At 38.9% G+C, this 19444-nt stretch overlaps 15 non-coding genes across 15 annotated transcripts; all 15 read right to left on the bottom strand.

The window, feature by feature from the left end:
- Nucleotides 1–3657: 3657 nt before the first annotated feature.
- On the bottom strand, nt 3658–3729 carry trnac-gca (transfer RNA cysteine (anticodon GCA)). The gene has a single exon. It is a non-coding gene; the product is annotated as a tRNA-Cys (tRNA).
- A 1790-nt stretch (nt 3730–5519) lies between these two features.
- On the bottom strand, nt 5520–5591 carry trnac-gca (transfer RNA cysteine (anticodon GCA)). The gene has a single exon. It is a non-coding gene; the product is annotated as a tRNA-Cys (tRNA).
- A 2721-nt stretch (nt 5592–8312) lies between these two features.
- trnac-gca (transfer RNA cysteine (anticodon GCA)) lies at nt 8313–8384 on the bottom strand. The gene has a single exon. It is a non-coding gene; the product is annotated as a tRNA-Cys (tRNA).
- A 1790-nt stretch (nt 8385–10174) lies between these two features.
- Nucleotides 10175–10246, bottom strand: trnac-gca (transfer RNA cysteine (anticodon GCA)). Its single transcript has one exon. It is a non-coding gene; the product is annotated as a tRNA-Cys (tRNA).
- A 673-nt stretch (nt 10247–10919) lies between these two features.
- Nucleotides 10920–10991, bottom strand: trnac-gca (transfer RNA cysteine (anticodon GCA)). The gene has a single exon. It is a non-coding gene; the product is annotated as a tRNA-Cys (tRNA).
- A 674-nt stretch (nt 10992–11665) lies between these two features.
- trnac-gca (transfer RNA cysteine (anticodon GCA)) lies at nt 11666–11737 on the bottom strand. The gene has a single exon. It is a non-coding gene; the product is annotated as a tRNA-Cys (tRNA).
- Nucleotides 11738–12787: 1050 nt separating this feature from the next.
- On the bottom strand, nt 12788–12859 carry trnac-gca (transfer RNA cysteine (anticodon GCA)). Its single transcript has one exon. It is a non-coding gene; the product is annotated as a tRNA-Cys (tRNA).
- A 304-nt stretch (nt 12860–13163) lies between these two features.
- trnac-gca (transfer RNA cysteine (anticodon GCA)) lies at nt 13164–13235 on the bottom strand. Its single transcript has one exon. It is a non-coding gene; the product is annotated as a tRNA-Cys (tRNA).
- A 676-nt stretch (nt 13236–13911) lies between these two features.
- On the bottom strand, nt 13912–13983 carry trnac-gca (transfer RNA cysteine (anticodon GCA)). Its single transcript has one exon. It is a non-coding gene; the product is annotated as a tRNA-Cys (tRNA).
- A 674-nt stretch (nt 13984–14657) lies between these two features.
- Nucleotides 14658–14729, bottom strand: trnac-gca (transfer RNA cysteine (anticodon GCA)). Its single transcript has one exon. It is a non-coding gene; the product is annotated as a tRNA-Cys (tRNA).
- Nucleotides 14730–15404: 675 nt separating this feature from the next.
- Nucleotides 15405–15476, bottom strand: trnac-gca (transfer RNA cysteine (anticodon GCA)). The gene has a single exon. It is a non-coding gene; the product is annotated as a tRNA-Cys (tRNA).
- Nucleotides 15477–16150: 674 nt separating this feature from the next.
- On the bottom strand, nt 16151–16222 carry trnac-gca (transfer RNA cysteine (anticodon GCA)). Its single transcript has one exon. It is a non-coding gene; the product is annotated as a tRNA-Cys (tRNA).
- Nucleotides 16223–16526: 304 nt separating this feature from the next.
- trnac-gca (transfer RNA cysteine (anticodon GCA)) lies at nt 16527–16598 on the bottom strand. Its single transcript has one exon. It is a non-coding gene; the product is annotated as a tRNA-Cys (tRNA).
- A 1607-nt stretch (nt 16599–18205) lies between these two features.
- trnac-gca (transfer RNA cysteine (anticodon GCA)) lies at nt 18206–18277 on the bottom strand. Its single transcript has one exon. It is a non-coding gene; the product is annotated as a tRNA-Cys (tRNA).
- Nucleotides 18278–19327: 1050 nt separating this feature from the next.
- Nucleotides 19328–19399, bottom strand: trnac-gca (transfer RNA cysteine (anticodon GCA)). Its single transcript has one exon. It is a non-coding gene; the product is annotated as a tRNA-Cys (tRNA).
- Nucleotides 19400–19444: the final 45 nt, after the last annotated feature.

Below are 19444 nucleotides of genomic sequence, written 5' to 3'. Positions count from 1 at the left end.
ACCCCCTATGTCTGATGAACCAAAATTGGAAAAAATGATCTAACAAGGGCCATTTTAGATGGAGAGTTATTTTGCCTAATCAAGAACGCTCCCTCTTAGAAAACACACCAGTAATGCATTTGATTTCAAGTGGATCGAACATTTTTAACCTGACACCTCTGGATCTCAAGAGTAAAACACTACCCACTCTGTTTGGAAGCGTTTGACTGAGAGAAAAAACATCTAATGACGGACATTGTAGATTGAGTAACATAATCTAAAAAAGATTACTCCAACCGTCAAGATACACTTAGAAAGCACTTCATTTTAACTTCTCTCATTCCCTTCCCATCCGGTCCCAGCTTCATTCCATGTTGTACTGACTGTTGACATCTAGTGGAAGGCGTTTGAAGTGCAAACAGATCCATATATTACAGCGAATTGAATAGGCGAAGACTTTAACAATGACCACTCTCAGAATTTTTACTTCCTGTTTGGATTTTTTCTCAGGTTTTTGCCTGCCATATGAGTTCTGTTATACTCACAGACATCATTCAAACAGTTTTAGAAGCTTGAGAGTGTTTTCTATCCAAAATTAATAATCATTTGCATATATTAGCATCTGGGACAGAGTAGGAGGCAGTTCACTATGGGCACGCAATTCATCCAAAGGTGAAAATGCTGCCCCCTATATCAAAGAAGTTAACGGCGCACCAGAATTTGAATCTGGGACCTCTTGATCTGCAGTCAATTGCACTTCCAACTTCGTTTGAAACTGTCTGACTGAGAGAAAAAAGATCTAATAAGGTACATTTTTGATTGAGTAACAACTTCTGAAAAATAGCACTCCATCTCTAAAGACTGACTTAGAAAGTACATGTCTACAAGGGGGCACTAGGATTTGAACCTGGGACCTCTTGATCTGCACTCAAATGCTCTACCACTGAGCTATACCCCCTATGTCTGATGATCCAAAATTGGAAAAAATGATCTAACAAGGGCCATTTTAGATGGAGAGTTATTTTGCCTAATCAAGAACGCTCCCTCTTAGAAAACACACCAGTAATGCATTTGATTTCAAGTGGATCGAACATTTTTAACCTGACACCTCTGGATCTCAAGAGTAAAACACTACCCACTCTGTTTGGAAGCGTTTGACTGAGAGAAAAACCATCTAATGACGGACATTGTAGATTGAGTAACATAATCTAAAAAAGATTACTCCAACCGTCAAGATACACTTAGAAAGCACTTCATTTTAACTTCTCTCATTCCCCTCCCATCCGGTCCCAGCTCCATTCCATGTTGTACTGACTGTTGACATCTAGTGGAAGGCGATTGAAGTGCAAACAGATCCATATATTACAGGGAATTGAATAGGCGATGACTTTAACAATGACCACTCTCAGAATTTTCACTTCCTGTTTGGATTTTTCTCAGGTTTTTGCCTGCAATTTAAGTTCTGTTATACTCACAGACATCATTCAAACAGTTTTAGAAGCTTGAGAGTGTTTTCTATCCAAAATTAATAATCATTTGCATATATTAGCATCTGGGACAGAGTAGGAGGCAGTTCACTATGGGCACGCAATTCATCCAAAAGTGAAAATGCTGCCCCCTATATCAAAGAAGTTAACGGCGCACCAGAATTTGAATCTGGGAACTCTTGATCTGCAGTCTATTGAACTTCCAACTTCGTTTGGAACTGTCTGACTGAGAGAAAAAATATCTAATAAGGTACATTTTAGATTGAGTAACAACTCCTGAAAAATAGCACTCCATCTCTAAAGACTGACTTAGAAAGTACATGTCTACAAGGGGGCACTAGGATTTGAACCTGGGACTTCTTGATCTGCAGTCAAATGCTCTACCACTGAGCTATACTCCCTAGTTCAGGTCATCCAAAAGTGGAAATAACGGTCTAACAAGGGCCATTTTAGATGGAGAGTTATTTTGCCTAATCAAGAACGCTCCCTCTTAGAAAACACACCAGTAATGCATTTGATTTCAAGTGGATCGAACATTTTTAACCTGACACCTCTGGATCTCAAGAGTAAAACACTACCCACTCTGTTTGGAAGCGTTTGACTGAGAGAAAAACCATCTAATGACGGACATTGTAGATTGAGTAACATAATCTAAAAAAGATTACTCCAACCGTCAAGATACACTTAGAAAGCACTTCATTTTAACTTCTCTCATTCCCCTCCCATCCGGTCCCAGCTCCATTCCATGTTGTACTGACTGTTGACATCTAGTGGAAGGCGTTTGAAGTGCAAACAGATCCATATATTACAGGGAATTGAATAGGCGATGACTTTAACAATGACCACTCTCAGAATTTTCACTTCCTGTTTGGATTTTTTCTCAGGTTTTTGCCTGCAATTTAAGTTCTGTTATACTCACAGACATCATTCAAACAGTTTTAGAAGCTTGAGAGTGTTTTCTATCCAAAATTAATAATCATTTGCATATATTAGCATCTGGGACAGAGTAGGAGGCAGTTCAGTATGGGCACGCAATTCATCCAAAAGTGAAAATGCTGCCCCCTATATCAAAGAAGTTAACGGCGCACCAGAATTTGAATCTGGGACCTCTTGATCTGCAGTCTATTGAACTTCCAACTTCGTTTGGAACTGTCTGACTGAGAGAAAAAATATCTAATAAGGTACATTTTAGATTGAGTAACAACTCCTGAAAAATAGCACTCCATCTCTAAAGACTGACTTAGAAAGTACATGTCTACAAGGGGGCACTAGGATTTGAACCTGGGACTTCTTGATCTGCAGTCAAATGCTCTACCACTGAGCTATACTCCCTAGTTCAGGTCATCCAAAAGTGGAAATAACGGTCTAACAAGGGCCATTTTAGATGGAGAGTTATTTTGCCTAATCAAGAACGCTCCCTCTTAGAAAACACACCAGTAATGCATTTGATTTCAAGTGGATCGAACATTTTTAACCTGACACCTCTGGATCTCAAGAGTAAAACACTACCCACTCTGTTTGGAACTGTTTGACTGAGAGAAAAACCATCTAATGACGGACATTTTAGATTGAGTAACATAATCTAAAAAAGATTACTCCAACCGTCAAGATACACTTAGAAAGCACTTCATTTTAACTTCACTCATTCCCCTCCCATCCGGTCCCAGCTTCATTCCATGTTGTACTGACTGTTGACATCTAGTGGAAGGCGTTTGAAGTGCAAACAGATCCATATATTACAGCGAATTGAATAGGCGAAGACTTTAACAATGACCACTCTCAGAATTTTTACTTCCTGTTTGGATTTTTTCTCAGGTTTTTGCCTGCCATATGAGTTCTGTTATACTCACAGACATCATTCAAACAGTTTTAGAAGCTTGAGAGTGTTTTCTATCCAAAATTAATAAAGATTTGCATATATTAGCATCTGGGACAGAGTAGGAGGCAGTTCACTATGGGCACGCAATTCATCCAAAAGTGAAAATGCTGCCCCCTATATCAAAGAAGTTAACGGCGCACCAGAATTTGAATCTGGGACCTCTTGATCTGCAGTCTATTGCACTTCCAACTTCGTTTGGAACTGTCTGACTGAGAGAAAAAAGATCTAATAAGGTACATTTTAGATTGAGTAACAACTCCTGAAAAATAGCACTCCATCTCTAAAGACTGACTTAGAAAGTACATGTCTACAAGGGGGCACTAGGATTTGAACCTGGGACCTCTTGATCTGCAGTCAAATGCTCTACCACTGAGCTATACCCCCTATGTCTGATGATCCAAAATTGGAAAAAATGTTCTAACAAGGGCCATTTTAGATGGAGAGTTATTTTACCTAATCAAGAACGCTCCCTCTTAGAAAACACACCAGTAATGCATTTGATTTCAAGTGGATCGAATATTTTTAACCTGACACCTCTGGATCTCAAGAGTAAAACACTACCCACTCTGTTTGGAACTGTTTGACTGAGAGAAAAACCATCTAATGACGGACATTTTAGATTGAGTAACATAATCTAAAAAAGATTACTCCAACCGTCAAGATACACTTAGAAAGCACTTCATTTTAACATCTCTCATTCCCCTCCCATCCGGTCCCAGCTTCATTCCATGTTGTACTGACTGTTGACATCTAGTGGAAGGCGTTTGAAGTGCAAACAGATCCATATATTACAGGGAATTGAATAGGCGATGACTTTAACAATGACCACTCTCAGAATTTTCACTTCCTGTTTGGATTTTTTCTCAGGTTTTTGCCTGCAATTTAAGTTCTGTTATACTCACAGACATCATTCAAACAGTTTTAGAAGCTTGAGAGTGTTTTCTATCCAAAATTAATAATAATTTGCATATATTAGCATCTGGGACAGAGTAGGAGGCAGTTCACTATGGGCACGCAATTCATCCAAAAGTGAAAATGCTGCCCCCTATATCAAAGAAGTTAACGGCGCACCAGAATTTGAATCTGGGACCTCTTGATCTGCAGTCTATTGCACTTCCAGCTTCATTTGGTACTGTCTGACTGAGAGAAAAAAGATCTAATAAGGTACATTTTAGATTGAGTAACAACTCCTGAAAAACAGCACTCCATCTCTCAAGACTGACTTAGAAAGTACATGTCTACAAGGGGGCACTAGGATTTGAACCTGGGACTTCTTGATCTGCAGTCAAATGCTCTACCAGTGAGCTATACTCCCCAGTTCAGATGATCCAAAAGTGGAAATAATGGTCTAACAAGGGACATTTTAAATGGAGAGTTATTTTGCCTAATCAAGAACGCTCCCTCTTAGAAAACACACCAGTAATGTATTTGATTTCAAGCGGATCGAACATTTTTAACCTGACACCTCTGGATCTCAAGAGTAAAACACTACCCACTCTGTTTGGAACTGTTTGACTGAGAGAAAAACCATCTAATGACGGACATTTTAGATTGAGTAACATAATCTAAAAAAGATTACTCCAACCGTCAAGATACACTTAGAAAGCACTTCATTTTAACTTCTCTCATTCCCCTCCCATCCGGTCCCAGCTTCATTCCATGTTGTACTGACTGTTGACATCTAGTGGAAGGCGTTTGAAGTAAAAACAGATCCATATATTACAGCGAATTGAATAGGCGAAGACTTTAACAATGACCACTCTCAGAATTTTTACTTCCTGTTTGGATTTTTTCTCAGGTTTTTGCCTGCCATATGAGTTCTGTTATACTCACAGACATCATTCAAACAGTTTTAGAAGCTTGAGAGTGTTTTCTATCCAAAATTAATAAAGATTTGCATATATTAGCATCTGGGGCAGAGTAGGAGGCAGTTCACTATGGGCACGCAATTCATCCAAAAGTGAAAATGCTGCCCCCTATATCAAAGAAGTTAACGGCGCACCAGAATTTGAATCTGGGACCTCTTGATCTGCAGTCTATTGCACTTCCAACTTCGTTTGGAACTGTCTGACTGAGAGAAAAAAGATCTAATAAGGTACATTTTAGATTGAGTAACAACTCCTGAAAAATAGCACTCCATCTCTAAAGACTGACTTAGAAAGTACATGTCTACAAGGGGGCACTAGGATTTGAACCTGGGACCTCTTGATCTGCAGTCAAATGCTCTACCACTGAGCTATACCCCCTATGTCTGATGATCCAAAATTGGAAAAAATGTTCTAACAAGGGCCATTTTAGATGGAGAGTTATTTTACCTAATCAAGAACGCTCCCTCTTAGAAAACACACCAGTAATGCATTTGATTTCAAGTGGATCGAATATTTTTAACCTGACACCTCTGGATCTCAAGAGTAAAACACTACCCACTCTGTTAGGAACTGTTTGACTGAGAGAAAAACCATCTAATGACGGACATTTTAGATTGAGTAACATAATCTAAAAAAGATTACTCCAACCGTCAAGATACACTTAGAAAGCACTTCATTTTAACATCTCTCATTCCCCTCCCATCCGGTCCCAGCTTCATTCCATGTTGTACTGACTGTTGACATCTAGTGGAAGGCGTTTGAAGTGCAAACAGATCCATATATTACAGGGAATTGAATAGGCGATGACTTTAACAATGACCACTCTCAGAATTTTCACTTCCTGTTTGGATTTTTTCTCAGGTTTTTGCCTGCAATTTAAGTTCTGTTATACTCACAGACATCATTCAAACAGTTTTAGAAGCTTGAGAGTGTTTTCTATCCAAAATTAATAATAATTTGCATATATTAGCATCTGGGACAGAGTAGGAGGCAGTTCACTATGGGCACGCAATTCATCCAAAAGTGAAAATGCTGCCCCCTATATCAAAGAAGTTAACGGCGCACCAGAATTTGAATCTGGGACCTCTTGATCTGCAGTCTATTGCACTTCCAGCTTCATTTGGTACTGTCTGACTGAGAGAAAAAAGATCTAATAAGGTACATTTTAGATTGAGTAACAACTCCTGAAAAACAGCACTCCATCTCTAAAGACTGACTTAGAAAGTACATGTCTACAAGGGGGCACTAGGATTTGAACCTGGGACTTCTTGATCTGCAGTCAAATGCTCTACCAGTGAGCTATACTACCCATTTCAGATGATCCAAAAGTGGAAATAATGGTCTAACAAGGGACATTTTAAATGGAGAGTTATTTTGCCTAATCAAGAACGCTCCCTCTTAGAAAACACACCAGTAATGCATTTGATTTCAAGTGGATCGAACATTTTTAACCTGACACCTCTGGATCTCAAGAGTAAAACACTACCCACTCTGTTTGGAACTGTTTGACTGAGAGAAAAACCATCTAATGACGGACATTTTAGATTGAGTAACATAATCTAAAAAAGATTACTCCAACCGTCAAGATACACTTAGAAAGCACTTCATTTTAACTTCTCTCATTCCCCTCCCATCCGGTCCCAGCTTCATTCCATGTTGTACTGACTGTTGACATCTAGTGGAAGGCGTTTGAAGTGCAAACAGATCCATATATTACAGCGAATTGAATAGGCGAAGACTTTAACAATGACCACTCTCAGAATTTTTACTTCCTGTTTGGATTTTTTCTCAGGTTTTTGCCTGCCATATGAGTTCTGTTATACTCACAGACATCATTCAAACAGTTTTAGAAGCTTGAGAGTGTTTTCTATCCAAAATTAATAAAGATTTGCATATATTAGCATCTGGGGCAGAGTAGGAGGCAGTTCACTATGGGCACGCAATTCATCCAAAAGTGAAAATGCTGCCCCCTATATCAAAGAAGTTAACGGCGCACCAGAATTTGAATCTGGGACCTCTTGATCTGCAGTCTATTGCACTTCCAACTTCGTTTGGAACTGTCTGACTGAGAGAAAAAAGATCTAATAAGGTACATTTTAGATTGAGTAACAGCTCCTGAAAAATAGCACTCCATCTCTAAAGACTGACTTAGAAAGTACATGTCTACAAAGGGGCACTAGGATTTGAACCTGGGACCTCTTAATCTGCAGTCAAATGCTCTACCACTGAGCTATAACCCCTATGTCTGACGATCCAAAATTGGAAAAAATGTTCTAACAAGGGCCATTTTAGATGGAGAGTTATTTTACCTAATCAAGAACGCTCCCTCTTAGAAAACACACCAGTAATGCATTTGATTTCAAGTGGATCGAACATTTTTAACTTGACACCTCTGGATCTCAAGAGTAAAACACTACCCACTCTGTTTGGAACTGTTTGACTGAGAGAAAAACCATCTAATGACGGACATTTTAGATTGAGTAACATAATCTAAAAAAGATTACTACAACCGTCAAGATACACTTAGAAAGCACTTCATTTTAACTTCTATCATTCCCCTCCCATCCGGTCCCAGCTTCATTCCATGTTGTACTGACTGTTGACATCTAGTGGAAGGCGTTTGAAGTGCAAACAGATCCATATATTACAGCGAATTGAATAGGCGAAGACTTTAACAATGACCACTCTCAGAATTTTTACTTCCTGTTTGGATTTTTTCTCAGGTTTTTGCCTGCCATATGAGTTCTGTTATACTCACAGACATCATTCAAACAGTTTTAGAAGCTTGAGAGTGTTTTCTATCCAAAAGTAATAATCATTTGCATATATTAGCATCTGGGACAGAGTAGGAGGCAGTTCACTATGGGCACGCAATTCATCCAAAAGTGAAAATGCTGCCCCCTATATCAAAGAAGTTAACGGCGCACCAGAATTTGAATCTGGGACCTCTTGATCTGCAGTCTATTGCACTTCCAACTTCGTTTGGAACTGTATGACTGAGAGAAAAAAGATCTAATAAGGTACATTTTAGATTGAGTAACAACTCGTGAAAAATAGCACTCCATCTCTCAAGACTGACTTAGAAAGTACATGTCTACAAGGGGGCACTAGGATTTGAACCTGGGACCTCTTGATCTGCAGTCAAATGCTCTACCACTGAGCTATACCCCCTATGTCTGATGATCCAAAATTGGAAAAAATGTTCTAACAAGGGCCATTTTAGATGGAGAGTTATTTTACCTAATCAAGAACGCTCCCTCTTAGATAACACACCAGTAATGCATTTGATTTCAAGTGGATCGAACATTTTTAACCTGACACCTCTGGATCTCAAGAGTAAAACACTACCCACTCTGTTTGGAACTGTTTGACTGAGAGAAAAACCATCTAATGACGGACATTTTAGATTGAGTAACATAATCTAAAAAAGATTACTACAACCGTCAAGATACACTTAGAAAGCACTTCATTTTAACTTCCATCATTCCCCTCCCATCCGGTCCCAGCTTCATTCCATGTTGTACTGACTGTTGACATCTAGTGGAAGGCGTTTGAAGTGCAAACAGATCCATATATTACAGGGAATTGAATAGGCGAAGACTTTAACAATGACCACTCTCAGAATTTTGACTTCCTGTTTGGATTTTTTCTCAGGTTTTTGCCTGCCATATGAGTTCTGTTATACTCACAGACATCATTCAAACAGTTTTAGAAGCTTGAGAGTGTTTTCTATCCAAAATGAATAAAGATTTGCATATATTAGCATCTGGGACAGAGTAGGGGGCAGTTCACTATGGGCACGCAATTCATCCAAAAGTGAAAATGCTGCCCCTTATATCAAAGAAGTTAACGGCGCACCAGAATTTGAATCTGGGACCTCTTGATCTGCAGTCTATTGCACTTCCAACTTCGTTTGGAACTGTCTGACTGAGAGAAAAAAGATCTAATAAGGTACATTTTAGATTGAGTAACAACTCCTGAAAAATAGCACTCCATCTCTAAAGACTGACTTAGAAAGTACATGTCTACAAGGGGGCACTAGGATTTGAACCTGGGACCTCTTAATCTGCAGTCAAATGCTCTTCCACTGAGCTATACCCCCTATGTCTGATGATCCAAAATTGGAAAAAATGGTCTAACAAGGGCCATTTTAGATGGAGAGTTATTTTACCTAATCAAGAACGCCCCCTCTTAGAAAACACACCAGTAATGCATTTGATTTCAAGTGGATCGAACATTTTTAACCTGACACCTCTGGATCTCAAGAGTAAAACACTACCCACTCTGTTTGGAACTGTTTGACTGAGAGAAAAACCATCTAATGACGGACATTTTAGATTGAGTAACATAATCTAAAAAAGATTACTACAACCGTCAAGATACACTTAGAAAGCACTTCATTTTAACTTCTATCATTCCCCTCCCATCCGGTCCCAGCTTCATTCCATGTTGTACTGACTGTTGACATCTAGTGGAAGGCGTTTGAAGTGCAAACAGATCCATATATTACAGCGAATTGAATAGGCGAAGACTTTAACAATGACCACTCTCAGAATTTTGACTTCCTGTTTAGATTTTTTCTCAGGTTTTTGCCTGCCATATGAGTTCTGTTATACTCACAGACATCATTCAAACAGTTTTAGAAGCTTGAGAGTGTTTTCTATCCAAAATTAATAATAATTTGCATATATTAGCATCTGGGACAGAGTAGGAGGCAGTTCAATATGGGCACGCAATTCATCCAAAAGTGAAAATGCTGCCCCCTATATCAAAGAAGTTAACGGCGCACCAGAATTTGAATCTGGGACCTCTTGATCTGCAGTCTATTGCACTTCCAACTTTGTTTGGAACTGTCTGACTGAGAGAAAAAAGATCTAATAAGGTACATTTTAGATTGAGTAACAACTCCTGAAAAATAGCACTCCATCTCTAAAGACTGACTTAGAAAGTACATGTCTACAAGGGGGCACCAGGATTTGAACCTGGGACCTCTTGATCTGCAGTCAAATGCTCTACCACTGAGCTATAACCCCTTTTTCAAATCATTCAAAAGTGGAAATAATGGTCTAACAAGGGCCATTTTAGATGGAGAGTTATTTTGCCTAATCAAGAACGCTCCCTCTTGGAAAACACACCAGTAATGCATTTGATTTCAAGTGGATAGAAAAAAAATTACCTGACACCTCTGGATCTCAAGAGCAGCAGACTACCCACTCTGTTTGGTACTGTTAGACTGAGAGAAAAAACATCAAATGAGGGACATTTTAGATTGAGTAACATAATCTAAAAAAGAATACTCTAACCGTCAAGATACACTTAGAAAGCACTTGATTTTAAGGGGGCACCCGAATTTGAAACTGGGACCGCTTGATCTGCAGTAAAATTCTCTACCACTGAGCTTTTCCCACGCTGATGGAAAAATGTCCAAAAATTGTCCAATAGGGGACATTTAAGATGGAGATCTACATAACCTAATAAAGAGCACTCTCTCTTTGAAAGCACACATTAAAAAGTATTTGATTTCAAGTTCACTAAAGGATTTGAACCTGAGTCCTCTTGATCTGAAGTCTATCACACTTCCACCTTTGTTTGGAACTGTCTGACTGAGAGAAAAAACATCAAATGATGGACATTTTAGATTGAGTACCAACTCCTGAAAATGAGCACTCCGACTCTAAAGATACAATTCGATAGTACTTGACATCAAGGGGGCACCAGGATTTGAACCTGGGACCTCTTGATCTGCAGTCAAATGCTCTACCACTGAGCTATACCCCCTCTGTCAGAAACTGTATAAGAGGGATAAACTGTCTAACAAGGGCCATTTTAGATGGAGAGTTATTTTGCCTCTTCAAAAACTCTCCCTCTTGGTAAACACACCAGTAATGTATTTGATTTCAAGTGGATAGAAAAAAAAATTACCTGACACCTCTGGATCTCAAGAGCAGCAGACTACCCACTCTGTTTGGTACTGTTAGACTGAGAGAAAAAACATCAAATGAGGGACATTTTAGATTGAGTAACATAATCTAAAAAAGAATACTCTAACCGTCAAGATACACTTAGAAAGCACTTGATTTTAAGGGGGCACCAGAATTTGAAACTGGGACCGCTTGATCTGCAGTCAAATTCTCTACCACTGAGCTTTTCCCACGCTAATGGAAAAATGTCCAAAAATTGTCCAATAAGGGACATTTAAGATGGAGATCTACATAACCTAATAAAGAACACTCTCTCTTTGAAAGCACACATTAAAAAGTATTTGATTTCAAGTTCACTAAAGGATTTGAACCTGGGTCCTCTTGATCTGAAGTCTATGGCACTTCCACCTTTGTTTGGAACTATCAGACTGAGAGAAAAAACATCAAATGATGGACATTTTAGATTGAGTAACAACTCCTGAAAATGAGCACTCCGACTCTAAAGATAAGATTAGATAGTACTTGAGATCAAGGTGGCACCAGGAATTGAACCTGGGACCTCTTGATCTGCAGTCAAATGCTCTACCACTGAGCTATACCCCCTCTGTCAGAAACTGTGTAAGAGGGAAAAACTGTCTAACAAGGGCCATTTTAGATGGAGAGTTATTTTGCCTCTTCAAAAACTCTCCCTCTTGTAAAACACACCAGTAATGTATTTGATTTCAAGTGGATAGAAAAAAAAGTTACCTGACACCTCTGAATCTCAAGAGTAGCAGACTACCCACTCTGTTTGGTACTGTTAGACTGAGAGAAAAAACATCAAATGAGGGACATTTTAAATTGAGTAACAGCTCCTAAAAATGAGCACTCCGACTCAAGATACAATTAGTTAGTACTTGACATCAAGGGGGCACCAGGATTTGAACCTGGGACCTCTTGATCTGCAGTCAAATGCTTTACCACAGAGATATACCCCCTCTGTCAGACACTGTGTAAGAGGAAAAAACTGTCTAACAAGGGCCATTTTAGATGGAGAGTTATTTTGCCTCTTCAAAAACTCTCCTTCTTGGAAAACACACCAGTAATGTATTTGATTTCGAGTGGATAGAAAGAAAAAAATTACCTGACACCTCTGGATCTCAAGAGCAGCAGACTACCCACTCTGTTTGGTACTGTTAGACTGAGAGAAAAAACATCAAATGAGGAACATTTTAGATTGAGGAACATAATCTAAAAATGAATACTCTAACCGTCAAGATACACTTAGAAAGCACTTGATTTTAAGGGGGCACCAGAATTTGAAACTGGGACCGCTTGATCTGCAGTCAAATTCTCTACCACTGAGCTTTTCCCACGCTAATGGAAGAATGTCCAAAAATTGTCCAATAAGGGACATTTAAGATGGAGATCTACATAACCTAATAAAGAACACTCTCTCTTTGAAAGCACACATTAAAAAGTATTTGATTTTAAGTTCACTAAAGGATTTGAACCTGGGTCCTCTTGATCTGAAGTCTATCGCACTTCCACCTTTGTTTGGAACTGTCTGACTGAGAGAAAAAACATCAAATGATGGACATTTTAGATTGAGTAACAACTCCTGAAAATGAGCACTCCGACTCTAAAGATACAATTAGATAGTACTTGAGATCAAGGGTGCGCCAGGATTTGAACCTGGGACCTCTTGATCTGCAGTCAAATGCTCTACCACTGAGCTATACCCCCTCTGTCAGAAACTGTGTAAGAGGGAAAAACTGTCTAACAAGGGCCATTTTAGATGGCGAGTTATTTTGCCTCTTCAAAAACTCTCCCTCTTGTAAAACACACCAGTAATGTATTTGATTTCAAGTGGATAGAAAAAAAAGTTACCTGACACCTCTGAATCTCAAGAGTAGCAGACTACCCACTCTGTTTGGTACTGTTAGACTGAGAGAAAAAACATCAAATGAGGGACATTTTAAATTGAGTAACAACTCCTAAAAATGAGCACTCCGACTCTCAAGATACAATTAGTTAGTACTTGACATCAAGGGGGCACCATGATTTAAACCTGGGACCTCTTGATCTGCAGTCAAATGCTCTACCACTGAGCTATACCCCCTCTGTCAGACACTGTGTAAGAGGAAAAAACTGTCTAACAAGGGCCATTTTAGATGGAGAGTTATTTTGCCTCTTCAAAAACTCTCCCTCTTGGAAAACACACCAGTAATGTATTTGATTTCGAGTCGATAGAAAGAAAAAAATTACCTGACACCTCTGGATCTCAAAAGCAGCAGACTACCCACTCTGTTTGGTACTGTTAGACTGAGAGAAAAAACATCAAATGAGGAACATTTTAGATTGAGTAACATAATCTAAAAAAGAATACTCTAACCGTCAAGATACACTTAGAAAGCACTTGATTTTAAGGGGGCACCAGAATTTGAAACTGGGACCGCTTGATCTGCAGTCAAATTATCTACCACTGAGCTTTTCCCACGCTAATGGAAGAATGTCCAAAAATTGTCCAATAAGGGACATTTAAGATGGAGATCTACATAACCTAATAAAGAACACTCTCTCTTTGAAAGCACACATTAAAAAGTATTTGATTTCAAGTTCACTAAAGGATTTGAACCTGGGTCTTCTTGATCTGAAGTCTATCGCACTTCCACCTTTGTTTGGAACTGTCTGACTGAGAGAAAAAACATCAAATGATGGACATTTTAGATTGAGTAACAACTCCTGAAAATGAGCACTCCGACTCTAAAGATACAATTAGATAGTACTTGAGATCAAGGGGGCACCAAGATTTGAACCTGGGACCTCTTGATCTGCAGTCAAATGCTCTACCACTGAGCTATACCCCCTCTGTCAGACACTGTGTAAGAGGAAAAAACTGTCTAACAAGGGCCATTTTAGACGGAGAGTTATTTTGCCTCTTAAAAAACTCCCCCTCTTGGTAAACACACCAGTAATGTATTTGATTTCAAGTGGATAGAAAAAAAAATTACCTGACACCTCTGGATCTCAAGAGCAGCAGACTACCCACTCTGTTTGGTACTGTTAGACTGAGAGAAAAAACATCAAATGAGGAACATTTTAGATTGAGTAACATAATCTAAAAAAGAATACTCTAACCGTCAAGATACCCTTAGAAAGCACTTGATTTTACGGGGGTACCAGAATTTGAAACTGGGACCGCTTGATCTTCAGTCAAATTCTCTACCACTGTGCTTTTCCCACGCTAATGGAAAAATGTCCAAAAATTGTCTAATAAGGGACATTTAAGATGGAGATCTACATAACCTAATAAAGAACACTCTCTCTTTGAAAGCACACATTAAAAAGTATTTGATTTCAAGTTCACTAAAGGATTTGAACCTGAGTCCTCTTGATCTGAAGTCTATCGCACTTGCACCTTTGTTTGGAACTGTCTGACTCAGAGAAAAAACATCAAATGATGGACATTTTAGATTGAGTAACAACTCCTGAAAATGAGCACTCTGACTCTAAAGATACAATTAGACAGTACTTGATATTAAGGGGGCACCAGGACTTGAACCTGGGACTTCTTGATCTGCAGTCAAATGCTCTACCACTGAGCTATACCCCTCTGTCAGAAACTGTATAAAAAGGAAAAACTGTCTAACAAGGGTCATTTTAGATGGAGAGTTATTTTGCCTCTTCAAAAACTCTCCCTCTTGGAAAACACACCAGTAATGTATTTGATTTCAAGTGGATAGAAAGAAAAAAATTACCTGACACCTCTGGCTCTCAAGAGCAGCAGACTAGCTACTCTGTTTGGTACTGTTAGACTGAGAGAAAAAACATCAAATGAGGGACATTTTAGATTTAGTAACATAATCTAAAAAAGAATACTCTAACCGTCAAGATACCCTTAGAAAGCACTTGATTTTACGGGGGCACCAGAATTTGAAACTGGGACCGCGTGATCTTCAGTCAAATTCTCTACCACTGTGCTTTTCCCACGCTAATGGAAAAATGTCCAAAAATTGTCTAATAAGGGACATTTAAGATGGAGATCTACATAACCTAATAAAGAACACTCTCTCTTTGAAAGCACACATTAAAAAGTATTTGATTTCAAGTTCACTAAAGGATTTGAACCTGAGTCCTCTTGATCTGAAGTCTATCGCACTTCCACCTTTGTTTGGAACTGTCTGACTGAGAGAAAAAACATCAAATGAGGGACATTTTAGATTGAGTAACAACTCCTGAAAATGAGCACTCCGACTCTAAAGATACAATTAGATAGTACTTGAATTCAAGGTGGAACCAGGATTTGAACCTGGGACCTCTTGATCTGCAGTCAAATGCTCTACCACTGAGCTATACCCCCTCTGTCAGAAACTGTATAAGAGGGATAAACTGTCTAACAAGGGCCATTTTAGATGGAGAGTTATTTTGCCTCTTCAAAAACTCTCCCTCTTGGAAAACACACCAGTAATGTATTTGATTTCAAGTGGATAGAAAAAAAAAATTCCTGACACCTCTGGATCTCAAGAGCAGCAGACTACCCACTCTGTTTGGTACTGTTAGACTGAGAGAAAAAACATCAAATGAGGGACATTTTAGATTGAGTAACATAATCTAAAAAAGAATACTCTAACCGTCAAGATACACTTAGAAAGCACTTGATTTTAAGGGGGCACCAGAATTTGAAACTGGGACCGCTTGATCTGCAGTCAAATTCTCTACCACTGAGCTTTTCCCACGCTAATGGAAAAATGTCCAAAAATTGTCTAATAAGGGACATTTAAGATGGAGATCTACATAACCTAATAAAGAACACTCTCTCTTTGAAAGCACACATTAAAAAGTATTTGATTTCAAGTTCACTAAAGGATTTTGACCTGAGTCCTCTTGATCTGAAGTCTATCGCACTTCCACCTTTGTTTGGAACTGTCTGACTGAGAGAAAAAACATCAAATGATGGACATTTTAGATTGAGTAACAACCCCTGAAAATGAGCACTCCGACTCTAAAGATACAATTAGTTAGTACTTGACATCAAGGGGGCACCAGGATTTGAACCTGGGACCTCTTGATCTGCAGTCAAATGCTCTACCACTGAGCTATACCCCCTCTGTCAGAAACTGTATAAGAGGGATAAACTGTCTAACAAGGGCGATTTTAGATGGAGAGTTATTTTGCCTCTTCATAAACTCTCCCTCTTGTAAAACACACCAGTAATGTATTTGATTTCAAGTGGATAGAAAAAAAAATTACCTGACACCTCTGAATCTCAAGAGTAGCACACTACCCACTCTGTTTGGTACTGTTAGACTGAGAGAAAAAACAACAAATGAGGGACATTTTAGATTGAGTAACAACTCCTGAAAATGAGCACTCCGACTCTAAAGATACAATTAGATAGTACTTGACATCAAGGGGGAACCAGGATTTGAACCTGGGACCTCTTGATCTGCAGTCAAATGCTCTACCACTGAGCTATACCCCCTCTGTCAGAAACTGTATAAGAGGGATAAACTGTCTAACAAGGGCCATTTTAGATGGAGAGCTATTTTGCCTCTTCAAAAACTCTCCCTCTTGGAAAACACACCAGTAATGTATTTGATTTCAAGTGGATAGAAAAAAAAAAATCCTGACACCTCTGGATCTCAAGAGCAGCAGACTACCCACTCTGTTTGGTACTGTTAGACTGAGAGAAAAAACATCAAATGAGGGACATTTTAGATTGAGAAACATAATCTAAAAAAGAATACTCTAACCGTCAAGATACACTTAGAAAGCACTTGATTTTAAGGGGGCACCAGAATTTGAAACTGGGACCGCTTGATCTGCAGTCAAATTCTCTACCACTAAGCTTTTCCCACGTTAATGGAAAAATGTCCAAAAATTGTCTAATAAGAGACATTTAAGATGGAGATCTACATAACCTAATAAAGAACACTCTCTCTCTTTGAAAGCACACATTAAAAAGTATTTGATTTCAAGTTCACTAAAGGATTTGAACCTGAGTCCTCTTGATCTGAAGTCTATCGCACTTCCACCTTTGTTTGGAACTGTCTGACTGAGAGAAAAAACATCAAATGATGGACATTTTAGATTGAGTAACAACTCCTGAAAAATAGCACTCCATCTCTAAAGACTGACTTAGAAAGTACATGTCTACAAGGGGGCACTAGGATTTGAACCTGGGACCTCTTAATCTGCAGTCAAATGCTCTTCCACTGAGCTATACCCCCTATGTCTGATGATCCAAAATTGGAAAAAATGGTCTAACAAGGGCCATTTTAGATGGAGAGTTATTTTACCTAATCAAGAACGCCCCCTCTTAGAAAACACACCAGTAATGCATTTGATTTCAAGTGGATCGAACATTTTTAACCTGACACCTCTGGATCTCAAGAGTAAAACACTACCCACTCTGTTTGGAACTGTTTGACTGAGAGAAAAACCATCTAATGACGGACATTTTAGATTGAGTAACATAATCTAAAAAAGATTACTACAACCGTCAAGATACACTTAGAAAGCACTTCATTTTAACTTCTATCATTCCCCTCCCATCCGGTCCCAGCTTCATTCCATGTTGTACTGACTGTTGACATCTAGTGGAAGGCGTTTGAAGTGCAAACAGATCCATATATTACAGCGAATTGAATAGGCGAAGACTTTAACAATGACCACTCTCAGAATTTTGACTTCCTGTTTAGATTTTTTCTCAGGTTTTTGCCTGCCATATGAGTTCTGTTATACTCACAGACATCATTCAAACAGTTTTAGAAGCTTGAGAGTGTTTTCTATCCAAAATTAATAATAATTTGCATATATTAGCATCTGGGACAGAGTAGGAGGCAGTTCAATATGGGCACGCAATTCATCCAAAAGTGAAAATGCTGCCCCCTATATCAAAGAAGTTAACGGCGCACCAGAATTTGAATCTGGGACCTCTTGATCTGCAGTCTATTGCACTTCCAACTTTGTTTGGAACTGTCTGACTGAGAGAAAAAAGATCTAATAAGGTACATTTTAGATTGAGTAACAACTCCTGAAAAATAGCACTCCATCTCTAAAGACTGACTTAGAAAGTACATGTCTACAAGGGGGCACCAGGATTTGAACCTGGGACCTCTTGATCTGCAGTCAAATGCTCTACCACTGAGCTATAACCCCTTTTTCAAATCATTCAAAAGTGGAAATAATGGTCTAACAAGGGCCATTTTAGATGGAGAGTTATTTTGCCTAATCAAGAACGCTCCCTCTTGGAAAACACACCAGTAATGCATTTGATTTCAAGTGGATAGAAAAAAAATTACCTGACACCTCTGGATCTCAAGAGCAGCAGACTACCCACTCTGTTTGGTACTGTTAGACTGAGAGAGAAAAACATCAAATGAGGGACATTTTAGATTGATGAACAACACCTGAAAATGAGCACTCTATCTCTCAAGATACAATTAGATAGTACTTGACATCAAGGGGGCACCAGGATTTGAACCTAGGACCTAATGATCTGCAGTCAAATGCTCTACCACTGAGCTATACCCCCTCTGTCAGAAACTGCATAAGAAGGATAAACTGTCTAACAAGGGCCATTTTAGATGGAGAGTTATTTTGCCTCTTCAAAAACTCTCCCTCTTGGAAAACACACCAGTAATGTATTTGATTTCAAGTGGATAGAAAAAAAAATTACCTGACACCTCTGGATCTCAAGAGCAGCAGACTACCCACTCTGTTTGGTACTGTTAGACTGAGAGAAAAAACATCAAATGAGGGACATTTTAGATTGAGTAACATAATCTAAAAAAGAATACTCTAACCGTCAAGATACACTTAGAAAGCACTTGATTTTAAGGGGGCACCAGAATTTGAAACTGGGACCGTTTGATCTGCAGTCAAATTCTCTACCACTAAGCTTTTCCCACGCTAATGGAAAAATGTCCAAAAATTGTCTAATAAGGGACATTTAAGATGGAGATCTACATAACCTAATAAAGAACACTCTCTCTTTGAAAGCACACATTAAAAAGTATTTGATTTCAAGTTCACTAAAGGATTTTGACCTGAGTCCTCTTGATCTGAAGTCTATCGCACTTCCACCTTTGTTTGGAACTGTCTGACTGAGAGAAAAAACATCAAATGATGGACATTTTAGATTGAGTAACAACCCCTGAAAATGAGCACTCCGACTCTAAAGATACAATTAGATAGTACTTGACATCAAGAGGGCACCAGGATTTGAACCTGGGACCTCTTGATCTGCAGTCAAATGCTCTACCACTGAGCTATACCCCCTCTGTCAGAAACTGTATAAGAGGGATAAACTGTCTAACAAGGGCC

The sequence above is a fragment of the Salvelinus fontinalis genome, chromosome 29 (genome assembly GCF_029448725.1).
Source record: "Salvelinus fontinalis isolate EN_2023a chromosome 29, ASM2944872v1, whole genome shotgun sequence".
NCBI lineage: Eukaryota > Metazoa > Chordata > Actinopteri > Salmoniformes > Salmonidae > Salvelinus > Salvelinus fontinalis.
Note: the sequence above shows the minus strand (reverse complement) of the source record. Positions and strands in the feature narration are given on the sequence as shown.